At 36.5% G+C, this 12,028-nt stretch overlaps 1 protein-coding gene across 2 annotated transcripts in view; it reads left to right on the top strand.

Moving 5' to 3' along the window:
* VIPR2 (vasoactive intestinal peptide receptor 2) overlaps positions 1-12,028 on the top strand; it is a 149,660-nt gene that overhangs the window by 16,698 nt on the left and 120,934 nt on the right. The window lies entirely within an intron of this gene.

The following is a 12,028-nucleotide window of genomic DNA, read 5'->3' as shown; positions in this document are numbered from 1 at the left end:
GCTGATTTAATAACTAGGCAGGTTCTTAGCAAGAAAGATGTTTTAAAGGTCAACAGAAGCACTTTAAGTGTTAATAAATAATTAGCAGCCAATGCAAAGCTTTCAATGAAGACATTTGTATTTAATACCTTGTGCCACTTAAAACAATTTGTCTACTCTGTTTTATATTAGCTGCAATTTCTGGAATATAAAGCACCTTGCAATAGATGAGACGGGTGATATCCAAGGTATGTGTAATTGTTGCTAGGTCTGACTAATAAAGGAAGGATCACAGTGGGTTTATTACTGTAGGTGTGCAAAGGAGCTGCTTTCTTCAATCTCCATCTGTGAATCTAATGACAACTCTGGGTCACAGAGCATATCTAAACAGCAACGTTGTTAGAGGAGTATAGTAGGTGGAAAGTTCAGAGAACAAAAGACGATGTATGAATTTGGGTATTTCTCATCCCACTCCCCTTGTACTGCATTCTTTAAAAAAAAAAACCCTACTGGGTATATATGTATTCTTCCATTCCTCAACTTCTCTGTCTCCCTGGTGTGGTTCCCAATAATAAACTACAATTAATATTAGGGTTACAATATCTGCACTTCCAAAGTGTATACATGATCACCAGATGGCATTAGGGTTTTTTCATAATGTTCTGTAACTTTGCTGCCATCTAGTGGTCATCCAATCATTGCAGCCCACATATGGTAACCCTTTGAAAATTCCTCCCTTAAATCTCAATTCTTTCCCAATGTTCATACATAAAGATGAACAGGTTGGGTCCTTCCTTCTAACAGTGGTTAGAGTGCAGTACTGCAGGGTACTTCTGCTGCCTGCCTGCAATTTAGCAGTTCAAATCGCACCAAGCTCAAGTTTGACTCAGCCTTCCATCCTTCCGAAGTCAGTAAAATGAGGATCCATATTGTTGGGGGCAAAATGCTGACTCTGTAAACTGCTTAGAGAGGGCTGTAAAGCACTGCAAAGTGGTATATAAGTCTAAGTGCTTTTGCAATTGTTATATCAACAACCTATCCTATCTGGGACAGAATTCTTTTCATACTTGAGAAAACTTCCTAATTTTTTTATTTATGACGGTTTTGTGACCTAACAAGCAAAGTTAAGGGGGAGTCCAGATTCACTTAACAACCCTGTTATTAACTTAACACCTGTAGTGATTCACTTAGCAAATGTGGCAAGAAAGGTTGTAAAATGGGATAACATTCACTGAGCAGCTGCCTCACTTAGCAGAAATTTTGGCCTCAGTTGTGTTTGTAAGTCAAGGGCTATCTGTACTTAAAATCTTTTCAATACAGGGGTTTTTTTGTGTTGGAGAGTGATGGAGCTCCAACATATTTAAAGAACAATCACCACAAACCTGAATATGTTTACTAATAATACACTTCCCTGGATTTATTAAACAAAGATGAGTGAGTATCAGATTGTTACTTTAGTAGACTTGGAAGCAGTTTGAGTTTAATGTGAATATTCCATAAGGAGAGACTGTCTCTTGGTGCAAATGATTATTGGATTACCGAAGTAGAATGAAGTGCAATATTACAGAGACCATACAGATACAGGTAAAAATCAACTTGCAAGTTGCAGCCATTCATTCAAAGTTACAGTGGGAACTGAAAAAAGTGACTTATGATTGGTTTTTCACATATATGACTGTTGCAGCATCCCCAAGATCACGTGATCAAAATTCGAATGCTTGGCAACCAGCATATATTTATAATGGTTGAAGCATTCTGGGATTGTGTAATCACCATTGGTAACCTTCCATCTGCTTTCCAACAAGCGAAGTCAATGAGGGAAACCACTTAACAACTGCACTTAACATCTGTAGTGATTAACATAATGATTGTGGCAAGAAGATGGCAAAATGGGAGCAAGTTCATTTAACAACCTTGCTGAGCGGTGGAAACCTCGGGCTTCATTGTGTTGTAGGTCAAGGATTACTGTATATTAGTGTCTCCCAGGAATAAATAGAACATTAGTTTCTATAGGAATTCAAAAAATTGCCCACCAGTTTTGCTAGGAGTCATGGCAGTGATCAAGGGCCCAGGCAATTGGGTTTTTTTGAGATCTGGAGACAATGAACCTTCCAGTAAGTAAAGGGTGTTTAAACCCCATCGCTAACTCAAGCAAACATTTAATTAAAATCATAACATAAAAGGCTTATATTCCAAGCAAGATAATAACCAAACTGCCAGGAGCTCCTTAATAATGACAGCTGAGTTACCTCAAGGGTGGCCAATTTTTCCACAGTACCCAGGGCTGTGCTCCATGCAGAAACTTCTCATTAATAACAACAATCCCTCAGTTTTTTATCAAAATCTGATACTAGGACTTCTTGGCCCTGCTATAGTCAGGATCTTTTAAGACTTGACATATGGCTGAGTGACATGGCTTTGGGACATGAGTAGAAAATCTGAGACTTTCACAATGGCAAAAGCTGTGAAGTTATGAGCATAATTTTGGATGTTAACAGAGAGTATCAAGGATAATTTAAGGTGCTTTTCTTAATCAGAAAGGACCGTAAGGTTTTTAAAACGGAAGAATACACTGTATAACTTTTTCTTAAATTGGTGAAATTTGAGTACTATTGTTCTGAAAAAGTATAAGATAATAGATTCCTTAATAACAGAAAGTATCAAGGATAAAAGGTGAGGATTATAAAAGATGGATCAATAAGGATGTCCAAAAAAGATATTTCTAGACTTAGAGATTTCCAACATTTCACCTCAGAATGCATTTCTAACACAAAACATATTTTTTTCATTGGAAAGAAATATTGAAGAACAATTTATTACAATCTCTTGCATAACAATAAGAGCATTATGGCCAAAAGAGTCATAAGGCGATTTTGAAACATTTTTTTAAATTTCATTTTTACAACCAAAGACTTGATTTTAATGGTCTCTTTTATTGTTTAAAATCTTACAATGTGTATCATATTTAGTAATTTACAATGCATGCAGAACTCATAAAATTTGAAGTAGATGTTTATTTTAACTCTTTTTTTTTCTTATAACAAAGAGGAACTGTTACAAACCATTGGCTGTAACTTGATTATCAACCTTAGATTTCGAATCTTGCTATATTTTATATTAGGTAGCTTTTAAAACACAATTAATTTGAATATGTATATAATTTATTAAAGTATTAGAAACATAAAAGAAAATTGTGTTTTAAAAGCTACCTAATATAAAATATAGCAATTAATTTGAATATGTATATAATTTATTAAAGTATTAGAAACATAAAAGAAAATTATCAGCAAAACTATAATTCATTAGAATATGTATATAATTTATTATTGTCAGCAAAACTATATTTTCTGTTTTGCAATCCTACAAGGAAAAAATACTGAAAATATTCTTAATATAAAATGTATGTATGCTTTCAGTAGTCATTTGAAATATGGGTGACAAAAAAGCTCAACAATATTAAGTCAAGTGAGAGCTAAGTGGGATTTAACATGATTAGTACTTTAGTGCGTGACAACCAGGAAATATTCCAGAAGAAATTGGAAACATTGTCTGTTTTATTGCCAAGAAAATAATATGGTCATGTCTATATGGTTGACAGGAGTTTTGCTATATCGTGGAAGTAGAATATGCTATAATAATTTCAGCCAAGTGGAAAGTTAGTGGTTCTTAACCAGCATGATTAGAAGTAAAAAATATTTGGTTTCCTGCTCCTATTAATGTTGATATCTAGACAGGTTCTTTATGTTGTGAACTCTGTTGAAAATTTTGGAAGCCTACAAAAACCTGAAGCATTAGGTAAAGTGTATGAACCTCTTTTCTGTTAAATTTCAATTAGAGGTTAGTAAAAAAAAAGTTGTAATTCTTTCCCCCCCCCCCCCTCCAAATCAGGCTAGGGCAGTTAAGCTAATGGCAATAGATCAGGGGTGTCAAACTCACAGCCCGTGGGCTGGATGTGTCACATGCTGGCCCCGCCCCCGCCTGGTTTAGTGAAGGGGAAAAAAGGCCCGATACATCACATGACACCACCGTGACAACATGAGTTTGACACCCCTGCAATAGACCAATATTCCAATGTGTCCCTAGAGGGAAAGTGATGAGATTGGATGTCCGTGTAGATAGTAGGCAAGGTCCCAACTGGCAACTAATATCACTTTGAGACCAAAATGTTCACCCGTTGCTGAACTTCATATCCAGAAGACAAGAGTTCAAGAAAGATTGGTTTTTAAATGAGCTGAGAATAGGACCTGATTCTACTCACTGCAAAACTGAGCAAGCCATTACTTGCTTTTAAAATGAATAGTCCTTTCCCCTAATCTTTGAGATGTTGATGTGCTTGCCGAGGACTCGTTTAAAACAAAAGTATTTTAGACTTAGCGAAAAAATTGAAGTCATCATTAATTCCAATTTATGCCTGTTTATTACATTTCTGTAAACAACAAATGCTTAATGTGGCTCTTACTTTTAGAAAATCCTGGCTTGAATTTTAATAACATTTCCATAGAGAAAGGCACTCCAGAGTTTAAAAATTAAGGTACAAAATGTATGACTTCATTTACAGGTTACTTAAATGCTGCTCTGGATTTCATACACATTTATATTTGTATATGGAAAACATGATTCTGTCGTTTTGTTTTAAGGGAAGATTTTTTTTTTCAAGTGGAGAGCTTTAGTATGTTTTCCTGCAGAAATATATAAACAAGTGTATTACTGATCATGAAAGAACAAACTGTGCTTCATTATTTACCAGGGTTTTGTGTGATTTTTAGCTAAAGTATGTACTCAAAAAAAATGTCAAGTAGATAATCAAAGTTCCTTTGGGATATATTTCACTTGGGATCTTAAATATACCATGTTTATTTTTAAATCGTTCTCTGAAGAAAAAGTATATCTTTCTCTTTATTAAAACACAAATGTTGTTAAAAGATTACCAGTTTAGCTTAGCAGAGCATAATACTCCACCATCTTCACTTCATTTCATCACTTCACACCATCAAATCCATGAAGCATTTTCTGAATTATGGCTTAACTGCTTATTAAGTTTATCTGAATTAAGTACATGTAATAGCAAAAGAGCTATTCATTTTGTATAGCTGAAACAGATTCTCAATCAGTTACCTTTTATTTTTCTCCCCTCCTGATTTATTTCCTTCCCATTTCATGTTTCACAGATCATTATGACCTGATAAACGTAAGATAATTTTCTCTCCCCAAATCATTGGGTCAAATAGTATAATCAAAGTAAGTAAAGACATACAGTTAAATCGATACATTTAATATAATGAGTATTTCATAGTATTTCCTTTTACAACTTCTTTGCCATTTTCTGGGAGTCTGCACCCAGACCTTAACTTTTGTAATTTTTGTTAACTTTGATCTAACTGGTACCTAGACTCTGTGTCATTAAGACACTACAGTAAGAAGCAGGACTCATAACTCATGTAGTGGTCTCCCGGACTTCAGCCTCTTTCTGAATTCTCCCTTCTGGATCTACAATATTTTCACTAATTCTGGCTTGTCACTAATTCTGGCTCCTCATGAATAGGAAGGAATATAATGTGCTGTCCTGTTTTGGCAGTGCTTTACATTCATAATGAACTATGGCACACCTTATGTTTCTGGACCCATATATTCTTGATAGCTTTTTGGTCCTAAATTCCTTGTTTCTGAGTTGCTGCTGATTGTTGCCCATTGTCCAGTTCCTGATAATGTGAATATAAAGAAAACCACTTTTCCCAGCAACATCTTTCCGGTATTTTCCCCAAGCAAAGAGGAAATATAGATTGTCACCCTTTGGAGCCAGACCTAAAGACTGAACAATGGAACAAAATATATTATTTATTCTGCTTTTCTTTATTGCTTGTATGAGTTACTCATCTGTTAGAGCCAATACTTTTTTTTTAACTATCAGCATAATTACTAGCGTTCCTAGATTTTTACACAAACACCTGACCATATATGGATATGTATAACAACTTCAAAAATAGAATTGTGGAGTCCTTGGCACTATGTGAGTTGTTTGCTTGCAGATATTTCATTACCTGACTAGGTAACATTATCATAGCTAATGAGTGTGTGGCTTGCCCTGTTAATATAAAATAGCTTGGTCAACCAGTGTCAATGGGGTGTGTTCTTCTCTTTGGTAATTCTTGATTAGAATATTGCATTCTGCTTGATGGTTGTGTTCGCTACTAAAATCCAACCACTGAACTACTAAGAATATAATTATCATCTCTTTTGGATTTTTGCATGCCTAAAATCAACTGGGACTCCACTGTTTGTAGCCTGAATCCTCTCTGGCGTGGTGGGATAAACAGAGCAAAGCTGTTTATAAAAATGATACTCCTAGCCTTTGATTTCCAGCCTACCTTCCAGCCTAAGGATATAAAACAACAATAATATTTTCTACAGTAGAGATTCATGTCCTTGAGAAAATGTATTGTATATTTCATAGGACCACAGTGGATACTAATTGGGGTTGGGGGAGGTGAAGAGACCCATCTTGCTGTTCAAATTTGCTGTAAGAAGACTTGGAGATTCATGGCTTAGATGTGAATTAAGTGAATGGAAGCTTATGAAAATATGGACATTCCTATCCTCTTTCAAACTGTGTATAGATAGATAGCTGATTTGAACCACAGTATGTGTATAGTACCACAGGAGTTGGGTATTTTGACGAGAAAGTAACCTGCTTCAGTAGTGTGGAAAGGGAATTTCACGAAGGCAGTAGTGTCACAAAAAACAGGAAAAGCCCAAGGGGAACATCAGGTCAGGCAGAAAACAAACTTACCTTGGAAAAGGAATCAAATAAAAAGTATTAAAGAATCCCTATAGACAAAAGCCTAAGTAATTAAGAAAACTAGACAAATAGGAAAAGGAAACAAAAGATAATTTAGAAAACCCTTACAAACACAGGACATACCAAATAAGCAAAACAAACAGACAAAAGACACAAAATATAAATTACAAAAGGGACAGACAGGAGAACAAATATGAAAAACTATCTTAAAGCTAAAAGAGATTACAGAAAACCAATAATACAATCTGGCCACCCCGGAGTTTGCCTTCCGCATCCCGCGAGTTTGCCCTCCGACGGAAATAAAGACAAACTCAAACAGGATTTGAAACATTAGACACAAATACAAACACTCACACAAAATCAACTTACAAAGGGAGAAAAGGGTATAAAAAACCAGGGACTTACCATAAGAAGCTAGCTAGCCCAGGAACGCAAACTTCTCGCTGTTGTCCGCCTTCCTGAAAAATAAAAAGATCCAGCTTTCAAGCAGTTGTCCGTATCCTTGCGCCGGAACTCTCCCAGCGGGAAAATCAAATGCTCGAAAGAAAGGCATTTTGACACCTTTCAACAATAGTACTCAGCAACTTGAGTTTTTCCACAGTATCCCAGTCTATTTTAATGTCTGGAATGAAAACAATAATCCCCCTTGTCCGAAAGGTGCTTTTTTCAATAGGTAACTGGACTTTCTGGTTTTTCTTTGAAGACATTTCGCTTCTCGTCTAAGAAGCTTCTTCAGCTCTGACTAGATGGTGGGGAATGGATGGATTTATACTCCTTGCAGACAGCTGGTCATTTGCATTCTTTTGGCGGGTTGTTAAGATCACCAGGGTCAACAATTTGCACCTGAGTGGTGCAAATTGGTGTGGAGCCTTCTTGGGACTGTTGAAAGGACTGTCTTGTAGATTGGAGATAGATGATGTTGTATCCCTCCCCTTCTGTTGAGAGAGGGCCATTCAGTTTTGACATAGATGGCCTCTTTAACCCCTCTTTCAAACCAGCAGCTCTCTCTGTCCAAAATATGGACTTTGTTGTCTTCAAAAGAATGGCCTGGGTCAGATGATTGCACCATGGGAAGATTGCTTGCTACTGTAGGGAGGACTGGAGCAGTCCAAAGACTTTCATAAAGGCACTTGCAAGTAGGAAGTAGGAGAAGGAGAGTGGAAGGGAAGAGCTTCTTGGCCCTTTGGGGGAAGAAAAGGGGTCTGCTAACCATCTTTCAAGGGTCTGGTTTTCTTCATCAAGAAGATGGACCGTAGACAAGTTCTCAGAGTCAAGACATCTTTCTGAATGCAGTCTGTTTGCATTTTCATGTCAAAGACTGAAAACATTAGGAGAATCCGGCTTGGGCTGTCTCTTGCAAATGCTACCCTACTTAGAGCAATTTCTATGTTTAGTCTGCATAAAACTTCATCCTTTGGAAAAGAAAAAAAAAGAGTGGCCTCTGTCTTTTAAATGCAGATGGGCTGTTGAATCTTGTCCTGATGCTTTTGTTCTCCCATGTTGTGCCATGTGCTTATAAAGTGGTGGTTTCATTTCCCCAATGTACAGGTGTGCACATGGCTCATGGCATTGTACTGCATATACCACATGCTCAGTTTCTGTCTGGGTGTTTTATCCTTGGAGTCACAGTGGTATTCAGCTGGTTCAGACCGGTTCTAGCGTACCAGTAGCAGACATTTTGAGTAGTTCACAGAACCAGCAAATACCACTACTGACTGGCCCCGCCCACCTGCACCCACCCTTTCCTGTCCTCCGTGATGGCTCCTTCTCTCTGGAATATCATTCCCCCAGAGATTAGAATGGCCCCCTCAATAATACTCTTCTGGAAGGCACTGAAGACCTGGTTTTGCCAGCAGGCCTGGGGAACCCAGAGTGGGATGGAGCCCATTAAATGGCTCATGTGATCTGCTGTCATCGGGGGGGCAGTTGGGTGATTTTTTAATGTTTTTCCAGATTTTGTTCTATTGTACTTTACTAATTTATTTGATTCTTTTTGTTAGTTTTTATTAATTTTTTATTTTAAATATGGTTTTACATTCTGTAAGCTGCTTCAAGTCGCCATGGGTGATATAAAGGCGGCAATATAAATTCAATAAATAAATATTCCCTTGTTTTTTTAGCTCAGCTGATTCACGCGGCAGAGCGGATTGCCGCACCTCAGCTGAGCTAAAAAAACAGCTCACCTCACTAGCACTGACACAAAGGCGGTTTTTGAGTGCTGCGCTGCACAAAGCACGCTGCCTTAGTGTAAAAGAATGCAAATGACCAGCTGTCTGCAAGTATAAATCCTTCCATTCCCCACCATCCAGCTGAAGAAGGTTCTTGGATGAGAAATGAAACACCTTCAAAGAAAAAACAGAAGTCCAGTTACCTCTTGAAAAAAGCACCTCTGGGATAACCATGACCTGGATGGCTGAGAATCTCCATAGGCAATAATCCCTTCTGCAAACTAATCCTGAAGCAGGTAGTCTCATGATTTCCCTAAGACCTAAAAAATGAGATTTAACTTCAGTCTTCAAGATCCAAGCTGGAATTCACTGTTTCTTATGTTGTCATATGCTAAATATTTACAATAATGAAAAGATGCTTGGATCCTTCTGTTATACTCACAAAGATCAGAGAGAACAGCTGGCAATGAATAGCAGAAGACTTTCCTGTACTTTCTGTTCCTTTTTAGAAAAAAAAATACTCCATCTTTTTTTGAAATGAAAACAAAGTTAATCTGCATAATATAAGGCTGCAATTTTCTTTCAAGTCAGAATATCTGTAGATTGTAGGAAAAAAACAGTTTTTCCTTTTTCCATATAATAGACACAGTGCATTACACAATTCCCAGCTATTTCAGTAATGATTATGCCAGAGACATTTCTGGTCACAGCATCCAAAAGTAGCAGGTTCAAAATAATCTCAGCAGGGCAAAGAAAATACTTCTATCTTTATTAAATAAATAATAGGAATCTCAAGACATGCAGTAACTATTTAAGTTTTCTAAATGAAGATTATAGACAGTAACCCTTATAGAATGTTCTCATGAAACAGAAAAATGCATTTATTATTTGTAGTTTTAATTATTAGGAGAAAACACAATCACTGAATAATAGAAAAGTCTTTTAAAAAAATAATCATAGAATAAGAAGTAATTTTGTAACTGCTCATATTTGCTTCAAAGGAAACAGGAAGCTTTCTTTTTATTCTTTCTTTCTGGATTTTTTTCTGTTCTTTCTTCCTTGCTTTTTTATTCTTTGATGGCTTGTGTTAGTTTTTATGTTCTTGGTAAAACCTTTAATAAAACCTATATTAAAAATTATGATTGCAGACATTTATGATCTCTTCTGAGAATTATGAGAAACTCACTTATAATGTGTGAGTTAATAGCATTAGGTTTCACAGCAGAATCATAGTTCACCATAAAGTGCTTTCCATTAAAAGGAATCAGTTAACATTTAGACAGCAAACGTTGTAAATCCATGAAGTTAGAAATCAAACTAAAACTACACCAGTCAAAGAGAAATGTATTAAAAGAACAGATTTGTAATCTGTAGATATTTTTGAGGAGATAAACATCTGCTTCCAAGCTTTATTTTAGTTGGATTCCTCTTTATTTGCATGGCCAGACTTTATAAAGATTGAAAGCAGCTTGAGACACAAGATTTACACATGGGTGTCATTAAAAGCAGGCTCTCCATTGATACATAGATAGCTGGTTTGAAAAATTACTTTGAAATTACATGAGCAGCCATTTGTCTGACAGGAGAGCAGCTGTATAAATATATTTTAACTAATCATTCATTGATATTAAATTCAAATCATTCTCATTATTAAGAGTCCACCTCAAAGAATGGTTAACTAGTAGCTATTTTTAGTAATTAGTAATAAATGATGGTCTTTAGCCCATCATTTATGTCTCATAATAGTTTATCTTCCTCTGAAATGCAATCCATTTATTTGAAGCAATTCTTTCTGTGCTGGTTTAAGAGGATATTTCTACTTTCTTTAATAATTCTACTTACTGGGCTTAAATATAAAAGTGGCATCTATTAATCTCACAAGTATCAGCATTTTATACGATTAGGTAAACTTAATAAAGAATATTAGTGTTATTATGCTAATTAGAAAATAATGCTGACCAACGTTGTTGTTGTTAATTGCGAAGTCATGCCCGACCCATCATGACCCCATGGACAACATTCATCCAGCCCTTCCTGTCCTCTACCATCCTCTGGAGTCCATTTAAGCTCACGCCAACTGCTTCAGTGACTCCATCCAGCCATCTCATTCTCTGTTGTTCCCTTCTTTCTTTGTCCTCAATCGTTCCCAGCATTGGGCTCTTCTCCAGGGAGTCCTTCCTTCTCATGAGGTGGCCAAAGTCTTTGAGTTTCATCTTCAAGATCTGGCCTTCTAAAGAGCAGTCAGGATTGATCTCCTCTAGGACTGACCGGTTTGATCGCCTTGCACTCCAAGGGACTCGCAGGAGTCTTCTCCAGCACCAGAGTTCATAGGCCTCAATTCTTTAGCACTCAGCTTTCCTTATGGTCCAACTTTCACAGCCATACATTGCAACTGGGAAAACCACAGCCTTGACTCTACGCACTTTTATTGGAAATTCCTTACTACATAATCATGCATAACATTGATTTTTGGGGGATGAAAAAGTCAATAACTTTATGTTTTATTCTTTTCTATTGTAATATAAATTATAATAGGTTGTAAATAAAATGTACTATCTTGTCTTGAGGCATGGTCATTTATATCTTTTGATTGCCAACACTGAATATCTATTTTTATTTCATCTTTTGGTCTAAGTTTTTCCCAACCCGACAACTTCCACATGTGAAAACTTCAACTCCCATAACTTCTCAGACATCATGGTGCCAATGTTAATAATTCAGAGGATTATTAACTTGCCTCTGTGAAGTATCAATGAAACAGATTTATCTTGTCTGATTCAGATTCAGATTTAGATCTAGACATTTAACCTCTGTAGGGTCCTTGTGTTCTCTGAGCTTGGTTGCTTTCTTGCAGACGTTTCAGTATCCAAATAGATAACATCATCAATGCTAGGATGAGGTATGTGAAGCATCTGATACCCACATATGATACCAATAAAAGAGAATATTTGCAGCTCAAAGCAAAACTATGGGTCTTTGGTGCTCTCTGAGCTTGGTTGCTTCTTACACATATTTCATTACTCAACTAGGTAACATTGATTCTATTCAACCTCTACTCAGTGTATCATTCTGTACCATTGACCTG

This window comes from Notechis scutatus, chromosome Z (genome assembly GCF_049901735.1).
Source record: "Notechis scutatus isolate UNSWTSFEM ecotype Mainland chromosome Z, rNotScu1.2, whole genome shotgun sequence".
NCBI lineage: Eukaryota > Metazoa > Chordata > Lepidosauria > Squamata > Elapidae > Notechis > Notechis scutatus.
This window is presented reverse-complemented; position numbering and strand designations above follow the sequence as displayed.